Genomic DNA, 13,704 nt, shown 5'->3' on the forward strand with positions numbered 1-13,704 from the left:
TGGGGAGGCACAAGAATTCCTATATGCCTAAACTGTCTGTTTATGCATAAATGGCAAATAAAAAATCTTGAATCTTGAGAAGAGCTGGAGTCTATCTCAGCTGACATTGGGCGAGAGGCGAGGTACACCCTGGACAGGCCACCACTCTATCACAGGGCTGACACTTGGAGACAAACACACACACTCACTCTTAGGGGCAATTTAGAAACGCCAATCAATCTAAGCTGCATGTCTTTGGACTGTGGGAGAAAGCTGGAGTACCTGGGCTGAAGCTATGTAGGCACAGGGAGAACATGCAAAATCCACAACAAAAGGGCACGAACCCGGAACCTTCTTGCTGTGAGGGGACAGCACTAACCAGTACGCCACTGTGCCATCCCCTCTGTGTTGTTAAAGTCTGCACCAAACTGCTTCTATGGCCCCACTGATCTGAGGTTATGAGATTGAGTTTTTCAAACCAGTATGGCTCATTTCAAAGACAGACCATGGAGGCTCCCTGTGTGGGTACAACCCAGGATGGGAGTGGACCTGTTAAACCCAAGAGGCTGCGTTCTGTAGCACAGAAAGAGGGTGACAAAGAACGAGGCAAAACCAGGGTTAACACTGAACATGATGCGATAGTGGCCTAAACATTAGTACTGTACTAATACTACTGGGAAAAAAACATTCCTCTGTATAATTTGTTTGTTACTGCAGATACATCCACTACAAACAGTGTTAGACATACGTGTGCATATCACTAAAATGTAAACCTCTTTATCTGACATTGTGTTGTTGTAATGCCACCAAAAACCACGGGCTCTATGGACTCCATATTCCATATACATTAGTTCCAGAGCCGGCTATTACTGCTGCGCTACGCGACTGAGACAGCTGTGTCTCTGGCTGTCATGACCACATATGACGCAGTTTCAAAGAAGGACAGGAGGAGCAAAAAGGAGCGAAGGGAGAAGAGGAGGGGAACTGCTCGAGTCTGTTTTGACTCGCACTTCGCCCTTAATGATTAAAAATTAAAGGGTGAAGTTAATTAATGTAGCTTTAATATACAATACAGTACCTGTGCTACCTATCATGCAGGTGGCATGTAAGTGTTATGTGCTTTATCTTTGAAAGAAGCAGCACCAAACAGAGGTGCACTAAACCCACATACCAAAACTTGACAGTGGCCAAAGAGAATGGCCAGGCATGTTTGTCAGTACTTTACAGTGTGATAAACTGAGAAGGATTAATGTTGTGTCAGAAATGTGACTGTGACCTGTTAACATTACTAGTCATTGTAGTTTTAGCTAGGTGTACCTAACAAACTGCCAATTAGTAGCCGATACTGCATGTAATACCCAAGCCTGAAGGTCTTTTTATTCTTATTGCTGCCATCTAGTGGAAATATTGAGGAAGTGCCAAAACCAGTACATGACATAGTAAAGTACTTGTAAACAAGTATTATTTACATAGATAACTTCTGTATTAATGAATATACAAATGTTAGTATTGAAAACAATAGTGGCTGTGCTAAATAAGAAGTAGAAGTGTCTGTGCTGCACTGCATCTAAAACATGACTTAAGTTGTCTTTGCAATAACACACTGTAAAAAGATAAAATGAAGATCACAGTTACTGTTGACATACAGACAGGTGACAGATTAAAGGACAACCCATCATAAAGTTTCTCAGTGTCTCAGTGAGGTGCTGGGCCACCACCTGCCACCAGAGTAGCTTCAGTGCTCCTTGGCATCAACTCCCCGGGTCTCTCACCTCTACTGGAGGGATGAACACCATTGTTCTAATAGATATTCCCTCATGTGGTGTTTTGATGGTGGTGGAGATGCTGTCTAACACGCTGCTCCATCATCTCCCATAGGTGTTCAACTGGATCTGGTGACCGTAAAGGCCACAGCATTTTCATACTCATTGAAACATTGTCACCAGTCTGTACTTAATCACGTCACATCTTTTTTTTTTTTTTTTTTTTTTTTTTTTTTTTTAGTTCCACTGAGTGTAATGCTAAATCTTCAACAGCAGAGGTCTCTAAATCATTACATTATCTAAACGGTCCTGCTCATGTCCTCTTTCTCAGTTCTGACAGTTTTATCAGTGTCCTAAGCACAAACCAAACTCATATATAGAAGGCAATCACTTAAATATATATAGGACATTAAACTGCTGTCATCACCTCCTCCAATTTGCATTTAAAAGTCTATGTTACTGATGTTGCAACTTTTTTTGAAAAGGTTTTTTTGATTTAAAATTGTCCATCTTGGACTGCAAAGTAGAGACTTTTTGTCTGATAGACCACAAAGACTGTCTGTGTGGTGTCAGAGACGATACAACAAAATGTAGGTGCACCACAAGGCACCAGTTTTGACTTTCAACAACACACATAAGACTCCTGACCAGTGTTGTGCATGAACACACTGAAAAAATGCTGTTCTTTAAACATGCTCATTTCCAGCGTGTCTACATTTGTTAAGCCTCAGAAATTAACATTACTGGGACTAGAAGTGCTGTGCGTTTGTGTCAGTGCTGGCTGGCATTGTCCACTGTGTGCCACGCTGTTTGAACCGACTGTGAGTTAATGGCCCGGTGTTTTCCTAAAACACCTTGGGAAAGAATGAACCGCCTGACCTGTGAGCTGGTTTTAGCTGAGGGCATGCTTGTTGAACCAATGAGTTTTAAATTAACATTACTGAACACCTGTCTTAAAGTTGGGCTATGTGAAGGATGAACGGAGTCTGAAAACCAGGACAAAAAGAAAACATGAAGTCTGCTATATGGAATTAATATATGGATTTGATTATATATGGATTTAATAGGGTGGATGTTTTCTCACAGAGTGAGAGGAGTAAAAATCATCTGGTCTAAGGTAAGACAGGCCTGACAGTGTGGGGTTGATTATGGCTGGTTTGCTGTTGTAAATGCTCGGCAGGCTGCATGTTATCACTAAGTGGTACATGTAAGCTGTCAATCAGGATGATATTTGAAATGTAGCACTGCAGCAGCTGTGCAAGGATGGATGACTGGTGTGTTTAGGCTACATGTTGTTGAGTCTGATTTGTTTTGGCAAATTTGACTGTCACTCCTGTCTGATACAACAATGGAGCCTACAATCAAATATGTGCAAGTGATTTTTACAGCAAAACAACAGGAATACACCAGCAACGGCTGAAAAATGTGGCTCCATCAGAGACTAGTCAGAGTGTGGCACAAGCAGTGACAATCAATACATCCATCCTGTGCTGCAGTAAAACAATGCAGGTGCTGCACAATCTTAGCTAAATATGCTAAGTAACCTAGTTACACCACTAAACTGATTAATGTAAATGTGTACTAGTGGCAATGACTGGGGTCTGGGTGTAGGAGGAAGTTCTACTGGAACAATGTTTTTTACTGCTCAGAGCAGCTTGTTTAAGATGAAATAAATATGAACTAGTTTATTTTTTGAGAATTAAAAGTTGTGAATTATGAATGCAGACTAGTTCATTTTAATGGGCGTGAACTGAACTTTGAACTAGCTCTTTCCAAGTGTGAACTTGGACAACACCGATCCTGATGTGCCTGATGTGAAATTCAATATGTTTAAACATTTCTGAATAAACTCTGGAAAGTACTTTATTCTTCACCAAAGTCATGTGGTATGGGCATCTGAATGTTAGGATTAAACTAAAATGCCAAAGAAGCAACACTGTACGATTCTTCTGCCGACTGCACTTTGAACTCTACATGCAGAGAACCACTTATGACTAAGAGCTGCTACTAATATGCACAGAAAGTGCTTCTTGCCAAATGCAATTAGGATACCAAACACGCAAACGTCTTTAATCAACAGTAGCCCTTTTACAGGTCCAGAAACTATAAGAGTCTCTCAAATGTGGACGTCTCAAGGGATTGCTTGAAAAGTCAGAAATGTGGATGTTTGTAGTCTACAATATGCACTAATAATTCTACTAATTCTTTTTGTACTGCCATTTACTACTGTTATTATTAATGCTAACTTGCTGCTAACCTGCTCCTGATCTTGGAGTGAGCTCACAAACACTTTTCTGCAATGTGAACGTAACTAACATTTACTTCTGTTGTAGTTGTTTATTCTTCAGGAACTTGAAGTGGGAGCATAGGCTTTATTTTGCTACACTTTGTTTTATTGAATTGTACTCTGTGTGAGATCAAATTAGAAAGTTTGATTTCCTACAATGAATCATAACAAACCATTGAACCATTATTGGGGAAAAACTCCAGAACAGTAGCACCAGCGTTTTGTAACAGCATAAATATCAAATCAAGACTGGAGGGCAAATGGAGCCACAGAATGTCTCTTTGAAAAAGCCTGCTTCAGTTTCTTTTTAGGGTTTCACTTCATTTACTGCTGAGGTATACAGACTTTACACTTGCACTTTAAAATCTATCATTCATCAGCTGTTTCACATCTCATTTCAAAATATATTACCAAGGTTGTCTGCCTCCTGTCAAGAAATTGTGCATGGAACATATACTCATGCTTTGGATTTACACATCAAAAGTCTCAAAATTAGAACTGAACTGGAAACCCATTAACAACTCGGATGCAGGTGTGTTAGTTCTGGCAGAGCAGTCACGCCACAGACGCCGTCTGCCAACCAGTCAGCTGTCACGTTCAATAAAGGTGTCAGGTGGACTTGATAAAGTGACAAGCCTTGTGCCTGCTTTGCCGGTGCCTGGTGTGTTCTTATTAGCATATGGTGATGGCATCTTTAGCTTTGTGTATTTTCCACTAACATGTGTGTGTTGGCTTCTATTCTGCAGCCTTTGGGAAGGGGGTTATTGTGCTCCACAGTACGTGCACTGCCGCTGACTTACTGGGGAGCACCCTGAGGAGAACAGCCTATTCTGATAAATAAACACTCCTAAATGGTCTTTTTTCAAGATTCAAAGAGCTTTTCCTGTGACAGCTACTGTTGGTGGTGAAGAGAAAAAGGTTTGCAATAAATATTTTATCTTCCAAGGGGGAAGAAAAGGTGACAACATAATTTGTTTATACACAGCACCTGACAATAATGTACAACCATCAGTGAAAGAAGTACTCAGATCCTTTAATTAAAAGTAGAAATACCTACAACATACTCATAGTCTGGCATCCAAACTATTACTAAACTATATACAGCACATTAATGTTTAGCATCAAAATAAACTTGAGGTACCAAAAGTACCAAGTACACAGTATTCAGAATGGCACATTTCACATTACTGTATTATATTTATTGATGTATTAATGTGTACATCACGGTCAGTGCTGCCATTAGTATAGGCTGAGCTCACTTTAACTACCTTATATGTAAGGTAGTTAAACTGAGGTACAGTTAATCTGAGGTACTTAATATACCGCTGTCTCCTGTGAATTTTCTACGGGGATCAATAAAGCCTAACGATTATACTGTTTTTCTTTATCTGATACTAGAAAGTATCTAGTTACCAAAGCTATCAAAAAGTATAGTATTAGCATTTAACATGTAGTGATTTTAAAGTATGAAGGAGTGCAAAATGGAAATACTCAATGTACAAGTATGTCAAAATTGCACTTCAGCACTTGAGTAAATGCCATGTTTGGCAGTGTGAAGAAGTGTGAGGAGGACCCCTGTATCTGACTGGAAGCAGGCTTCTGCTTGTCAGCTGCTTGGGAAGATGAAGAGAAGATAAATTTGGTTGAATAGTAAATCTGAGAATTTGTTTAAAAATAAAACCTGTAATGATCTGGAAGATTTTCTTGAATTGCACAGTATCTTATCTCTAAAAGACATGGTAGTATTTGGAAAACATTAATACCATATGTTGTAAGAGGCTGAGTTGGGGGAGTGCCTTTGTAGAAAAGGATTTTATATAGAGCTACACACCAGTTGTGTAGTCCACAACCCATGAGGCTAACTCATGTTGGCATACTCACTGTGCCAACAACTGGACATTTCATGTTATTTAAGTACAGACTTCAGTCTCACTTATAACAAAAGAGTCAAGTCAACTTAAAAATTATGTGCACATTCATCACACACGTTCACACTTAGCTGTTCAATTTATTTATGTTAATATAACATAAAGTGCACTCACCCAAATGTTTGTTCCATGTTCTTCCATCCATATTCCCTCCAAGCTGAGGCCCAGACTTCCAAACAGGAAGTGAAAGCATCCACTGTGCTTTATAACAGGGGGGACCCAGACTGTACCATCTTGGTTAGAGCATAGAGGAGGCTGTTTTTGTCTTCAGGGAATAATGTTTTAAAGAATCCTAATCAACATTTAGTGGCAATACTGTTGTAATGCCGGTATAATTAGAATAATATTTGGACATTGGTTTGTTTGTGTACTGTAAAAAGAAATGCACAAATAAACCGTACACTAGGTGAAGATTACAAAATTATATTCGCCTGCTTTCTCACAAATAGGACTCACCTGAAACTAAGAACAGCAGCGTTGGACCTTAACAAAACTCTTGCACATTGAAAAGACTGCTGTTGTGTTCCTATCCTGACAACTTTGTAAAATCTAATTGTGTAAAGTTGCTCCTCTTCACTACAGATGGAAAAAGCCTTGACAAATGCTGATGAGCATGCCCAAGTGCACATGCACAGACACACAAGGAGAAATATGAACATACACACACACAAAAATTTTTGGAAATCAGTCAGACACTTGTTGTGGAAAAATGATCTTTTAAAGCTCAGTGAGTATAAAATAAATACTTAACATCAAGTTGCACAAATCTGTATATATATAAATATATATATATCCATCCATCCATTTTCCTCTGCTTATCCGGAACCGGGTCGTGGGGGCAGCAGTCTAAGCAAAGATGCCCAGACCTCCCTCTCCAGACACTTCCTCCAGCTCCTCCGGGGAAATGCCGAGGCGTTCCCAGGCCAGCCGAGAGACATAGTCCCTCCAGCGTGTCCTGGGTCTTCTCCGGGGCCTCCTCCCGGTGGGACATGCCCGGAACACCTCCCTAGGAAGGCGCCCAGGAGGCATCCGAAACAGATGCCCAAGCCACCTCAGCTGGCTCCTCTCGATGTGGAGGAGCAGCGGTTCTACTCTGAGCTTCTCCCAGGTGACCGAGCTCCTCACCCTATCCATAAGGGTGCGCCCAGCCACCCTGTGGAGGAAGCTGATTTTGGCTGCCTGTATTCAGGATCTTGCCCTTTCGGTCATGACCCAAAGCTCATGACCATAGGTGAGAGTCAGAACGTAGATCGACCATTAAATCGAGAGCTTCACCTTACAGCTCAGCTCCTTCTTCACCACGACGGACCGGTACATCGACCGCATTACTGCAGAAGCCGCACTGATCCACCTGTCAATCTTCCGTTCCATCCTTCCCTCACTCGTGAACAAGACCCCAAGATACTTAAACTCCTCCAGTTGAAGCAGGAACTCTCCACCAACCTGTATGTGTGTGTGTGTGTATGATGACTTTATTGCTTGGCATGTGAGACATGAACAAATACAGACTGAGAAAAAAAATTCCCTCCTGGGTTAATAAAAAACATGTATCCATGTAGAGGACAAGCTATCTGTGTGGTTCTAGACCCATAAAGGAGCATTACAGAAATGGTCTGAGTTCAGATTCTACACTACTGCCCAGAGAAAAGCCTGTGTATTTTACCTGCACTGTAGATGCAGGCTGCCTCTCATCCTAATGATACGGGTCCTCACCATGTCTAGGCAAGTCACATCCTGTATCTCTGTACTTGTCTGTCAGACAAAAAAGGCTGGAAAAACACTGAAATAATCTTTAAGTCCACTGTAGTAGACTGAATATGAGAAAGTTGAGAGGATATTAAATCAAAAGGGAATTCAGCTGGATCAGAAAAAAGGGTCAGTGTTTCAGCCATGTTGTTTTGACGTCTTTGTTGCAGCATCCTCCTTGTTTCATCTTCTTAGGGCTTCATGACATTGCATCAGTCTTTTCATCACCAATAGCTGATAGCTGCATCTCACCATGACATTCAATTTCATGGCTGATGTGTGTTGGAAGAGTCCAAGGAACAATGCTATGATCATACCTCTGTATATGGGGGTTGACAGTGCTATCAGAGGCTTGGTGAAAATAGCAAACCATTAAGACAGATGGACACAGGAGCTTCTGCACCAAGTGTCTATTAACTTTCTCATTCATTCCTTAGGGAGTTCTGTGGGGTCTTACTGGGATACCTAAGGGAAATGAGCCGTGGCAGCATGAAAGCTGCAAAATTTCACTTCCATGTACCATTTTCTTCTTTTATTTTCTGTTCTCACTGGCTTTGTTGTTGCTGAAATGCCCTTAAAATGACAGTGATTTAAGTTATTTCTCACCATTTTGTTCCCAGAAACATTCATTTGCAGAGATCAGGATGTACTGTACCCTCACTTACACAAGGACAATAAAACATGATTTTGAGCAAGAATACAGAGATTATTACTGCAAAATCACTTCTACAAAAAGCGGTTAGCATTTATAGAAGAAGGGATGTTTGACACTTCACATAGCAATGTACTAATTTTATGATTTCTTTATTGCAACCTGAGCTCAGAATATGAGATTTTTTTTCTACTGTGTATTTCATTGTCTGCACTACCAAAACAGCTCGCAGGAAATGTATATATTCTTTGTAGCATATATGTGCATATTGTGACCTGAAAAAATGTGTAACACTAAACATTAAAAAGTTTGAAATACCCAGTGTGGTGGTAATCCACAACACCAGTACATTTAGAGGTCTGCACACGGTACTAACAGAAATAGACCCTTGAACATCACAGCACCAGCTTATATCACAGACTGGCACTGAATCTGAGGTCAAGCCGCAAACAGAAACCATCTCTATTCACATTTGCAATAGCAGCTTTCCATGTGACAGTCTCTGCTGTCATCAAACTAAAATGGTCAAAATACATACATATGTGGGCTGTGCAGCCATCATGAAGAAAGACTGGGTGTAAGTTCACTGCACTGAACATATCGAGACAGCCGGTGAGATGCTGGTGTTTATTTCCCATAATTATAGAGCAGTTGGAATTGACTGAACCCCTTTGTCTTTGCATGCAATGTGTCCTCCTCAGTCAGTGTTTACAGAGGGAGAGGGAGAGAGCGTGCGAGAGAGAGAGAACACGTTTGAAACTGATATTAGAGATAATACAAGATCCTTCTATATTGTCAGAACAAATTACATATCTAGTGAACAGGTGTGAAATATTGCGGCACACAAGTTTAATCCCATTTTTTGCATTAAAAAAGAACAAAAAATGGGATAGTTAGATATATAAATAGATCATATAGAGGATTTTTGCCTATTGAGTAATTATGTTTGAGAAGTATTGTATTCTATGAAGATTTTAAAAAGCCAGAACTTTCAGATGGATAGTGACAAGAGCAAGAGCAACGAAGGGGTTTGGATACAGGCCTTTATTCATAGTACAAATATTTTAGCTCATCACAGGAGAACAGCTGCAGCCACTAACACTAACAATAATGCTGTTATGTTTAGGTGTGTCACTGAGGCAGCAGGCACAGCAGCAGGACACGTCGTGGCCACATGGAATGGAGCCATTATTAACATCATTACTTGCAGCTGTGTTTGGTGCATCAAAAGGCTTATTGACTGTTTCAACTGGGTATATTTTTAAGGGTATTATTATGTGTAGTGACCATCCCTCAGTCAGCACAGGATAACAAACACCTCACATTACCTGTCAGTATAAAAAGAAATGTAAAATGTACATAAAGGTTTGACATTTTTCAGTGGAAAAATATTTCAAAACCATTTCAGAGCAGTAGAAAAAAAAGCTCTGTTACTGCTACCTACTAGATAACTTCAGCACAACCTTGACAGGTTTATTTTTCATTAGATTTTTATAAGACTCCATTCAGTCAGAGTGATAAACCACTCCAAAGGGAAAACAACAATAGCAATAAAACATCATGCAACAGGAAAGTAAATAATGAAAATGATATAGAAAATAAATCTTTATACAATGCTGTAACCTTCAAAGTGATTCTGATCAATGTGTGGCCTTCTGTCTGCCTCTCAATCTTTGATGCCTTGTCACTGAAAATCATGCTCATGGTGTGAGAACTTTATTAGTTTCCATGGTAACGCCCAAAAAAGTTTTATTTCCCTTAGTGTCCCTGAACTCACCTTAGCATCAGGTTAATAAAAAGTGAAATTAGAGCTTAATGGTGAACAAGTGCCAAGGGTCCTAGAAGTATAAAGGCCTCATTTTGGAGAACAGGTTATGTTTATTCTTCAGCAAAATGACAAGGTATTCAGGTTAGTTGTTTGTTTTACTTGTTTTGCATATATCATTCTCCTGTCTCAAATGTACTAAGGTGATACCCAAAACAACAAAACTAATTACAGTCAAACTTGAACTGTATTTTTTTTTCAATTAACATTACTGTCAGATCATGAACACAGGCTCTGACAGGAATGATGAAGGTCTGACAGGAATGATGAAGGTCTAAAAGGAAAACTGCCCAAATTCCTGCAGTCTGTGCTGCACCTGTGCAGGGCTACCTTTGGCTACGTGCCTGTCCTTTGCCTCTCAGTGCTCTTTGCAGCTGAGTGCAACCCAGCTCTCTTTAGTTCTGTAACTGGCAGCACACAAGTTTCCTGGTGTGTGAGTGTGTCTGCCTATTCTCCTTTAAATTCCTATTAATATTCCAGCACAGCTAAACAAGATATGAGAGGTGTTTTCAATCTTTGCTGAGGGTCCTGTCATTTTGTTTAAAGTTCTGCGTGACATATCATAGTTTTGATAGTAACTGATGCTGTAAATGTGTGTATATGCAGGCAGAGTTGATATTTACATCATGGCCTGTATGTTGTTGGCTGTGCATGTCCCCTCGACAGATTGAGAACATGATTTTCTCACACTTTAATTTGCAACCTCTATAAATTTTACAGAACACAAAAATATAAAGTTATGCTTCTGGCAAGTCCCTTCCTGAAACGTTCAAAGTGAATTTGAAAATGATTTCTTGATTTACCTGCTGTGTTGAAAATGATGCAAGTTAATGCTTGGCTCGGTGAATCATTTAATTACAGCACAACGTTTACATGTTGAGATAAAAAACATGATTTGGATTCATGATTAAATTTTGTAAACATGACAAGTGAATAGTAGGGGAAGGGGTAATACAATGACCAAACTGAATGCAAGCCTTAATGAAGTTTTGCATCTACAGTTTGATCAAAGAGGGAAGGTTGACAGATGCTTTGAAATGAGAAGCAGATGTGACAGAAGAATCACAGATGGCAAAGAAAGACAAATTGTATTTGTCTCTGTCATATGTCAGACTAAGTGACCTAGGATAAGTAGACACAAGACAACTGATTGTTTAATAGGCCTAGCCCCTCTTCTTCATGTTACTGCAGCTGCCAGACTTTCAATTCTTGGACAGTACTTACATATTTTACACTTATACACTTATACAGGTTACATCAGAATTCTCTCGTTGATTTCAGAAAAAGATGGACAACAATTGGCTTCTCATTATAGCCACCACCCGTTAACTGTGTTGGCTGAAATGACAACTGTCACTGGCAGATTTTATTAGCTGTAACTAGCGAGCTAACTAAGCTAATGTTAGCTCCCTGAGCTGAGCTGAACATACTGGGTCCAGCAGATTATATGCTTCCAGCTGACTTGTTTAGAATGAAGAATCTTGGCTACATACAGTACATGATATTTTAATGAAATACAGAGGCCGAAGCAACGTGTCTCGGCTGATGAAGCTGTGCTGTTCATGGATAATAAAACTAATTAGTTCCAGTTTAATAATTATGATGAGATAAATAATGGAAAAGTAAACGTTTGTCTCTGCTCAGCTTGCATGATCAGTGTTATGTTCTCTCATGTAACACTGGCTGAGGCTGCTGGAGTATAAACTTCCTTAAATCTGATAAAGAGCAGGACAGAGATGCTAATATTATCCTAAACCCTGAAAACATCCAGGACTGGGTTCTACACAGAGGGCAAATACTAGGCTTTTTAAACATAACATGTAACCCAACAGTTGTTGTACAATAATTTCTGTTTGTATTTTATTTTTTTAATTGATTACAATTTTAATAAATATGTTTTCAAACAAGAAAACTGATCAATAGAATACATGATTTTACAGCCCCAAGTTAACCAAAAAATAGTTTTCCAACCTAACATCTCCAGTACTGTGTTGTTTTTATGACAACATTGGGGAGAGTTGTTTTTTTTTTGCAGTATAAGCCATGAATGAACATTCAGACTACCTACTCAGGTTTTCACATTCAGTTATGCTGTTTTACATCCTTGTTTGTAGCTTGTCTATGTGATGCAGGACCATATTTAACCTTACTTTTGTTTGGAAGTCTAAGAAAACAGAGAACATACATTTGATTTCTACAGCAAAGTAAATGCTTGAAGTGCAACACAAAGAGAAAACCTGTAAAATTTGTTTGACAGTGCCCAATGATGTCAAGTTGTGAATTACATTAATGGACACACACACACACACACACACACACACACACACACTAGACTGAAGAGTATGGACACAAGTGAGAGCAGATGCTTTCCTCTCTCCTGTTAATATTTGCCAGCTGGGGGCCAGAAGATCAGACAAAGAGACACTAATCCTCCTGTGAATAAGTAGTGCAGCTCCAGGTTCTAGCAGTGACCTCTGTGTTGACAATATAAAGTACTGCCCCTCTCTTCAATTTCAGTGTCTGTCCCTTTGCTTGAGGACTGCTTTTAATCTTCAAAATGTGAAATCTTTAGGTGCTCCTTGCTCCTTATTTGACTTATGTTCACTCTGCATCCAGACAGGCGGCAGACATGTCTGCATGGCTGAGGCAGAAATGTGGAGCTGCATAGTTAGCTTCATCTTACAGTGGCCTCTGTATTCCATCACAGAAGTGTCACAAATTGAGACATGCCCTCGCCTGCCAGTGTTTCATACCCTTTTTATCAGTTCCTCTGACATCTGCTCTTGAACCCCATTAAGTTTATTTTCTGGCTTTCCACCTTTCATCTGTCCATAGGTCTCTCAGCTCAGCTACAGCTCTGCCATTCCCTGCCTGTGCGTCTTGCCCTGTTTCTGAAAACAAGTTTTCTTAAAAATGCCATTAAAAACATAGTGTTCAACCAGGGATAGCATGGGAACAAACACCGGTACAGGACTGTTGACTCAGACCAGCCCATCAGATCCCACCTAGAAACACATCATAGCCATATAGACCATGTCACTGTGCTGTGATTATGTAGTAAACAGAGATTTGATTTCTCAAATCAACTATGATAATTTGTAGAATGAATATTATGAGCCCCTTATGATCAGACTAAGATCAAGTCCCGTGACGTCGCCCAGCATGGCGCAGCCGGGGCCCCACCCTGGAGCCAGGCCCGGGGTTGGGGCTCGAATGCGAGCCCCTGGTGGCCGGGTCTCCCCCCACGGGGCCCGGCCGGGCTTAGCCTGAACGAGTGACGTGGGGACGTCCTCCTGTGGGCCCACCACCTGCAGGAGGATCCGTAAGGGGCCGGTGCATAGTGGATTGGGCAGCAGTCGAAGGCAGGGGCCTCGACGACCCGATCTCTGGACACGGAGACTAGCCCTGGGGACATGGAATGTCACCTCGCTGGTGGGGAAGGAGCCTGAGCTTGTGCAGGAGGTTGAGAGGTACCGGCTAGATATAGTCGGGCTCACCTCCACGCACAGCTTGGGCTCTGGAAC

General features: G+C 40.6%; 1 protein-coding gene across 1 annotated transcript in view; it reads right to left on the reverse strand.

The window, feature by feature from the left end:
- snphb (syntaphilin b) overlaps positions 1 to 6,125 on the reverse strand; it is a 30,045-nt gene extending 23,920 nt beyond the window's left edge. Inside the window, exon 1 of the mRNA XM_020624153.1 lies at positions 6,072 to 6,125. The gene's annotated coding sequence lies outside the window, so the exon portion shown is untranslated. The remainder of the gene's footprint in view (positions 1 to 6,071) is intronic.
- Positions 6,126 to 13,704: the final 7,579 nt, after the last annotated feature.

This window comes from Monopterus albus, unplaced genomic scaffold (assembly GCF_001952655.1).
Source record: "Monopterus albus unplaced genomic scaffold, M_albus_1.0 scaffold321.1, whole genome shotgun sequence".
Lineage (NCBI taxonomy): Eukaryota > Metazoa > Chordata > Actinopteri > Synbranchiformes > Synbranchidae > Monopterus > Monopterus albus.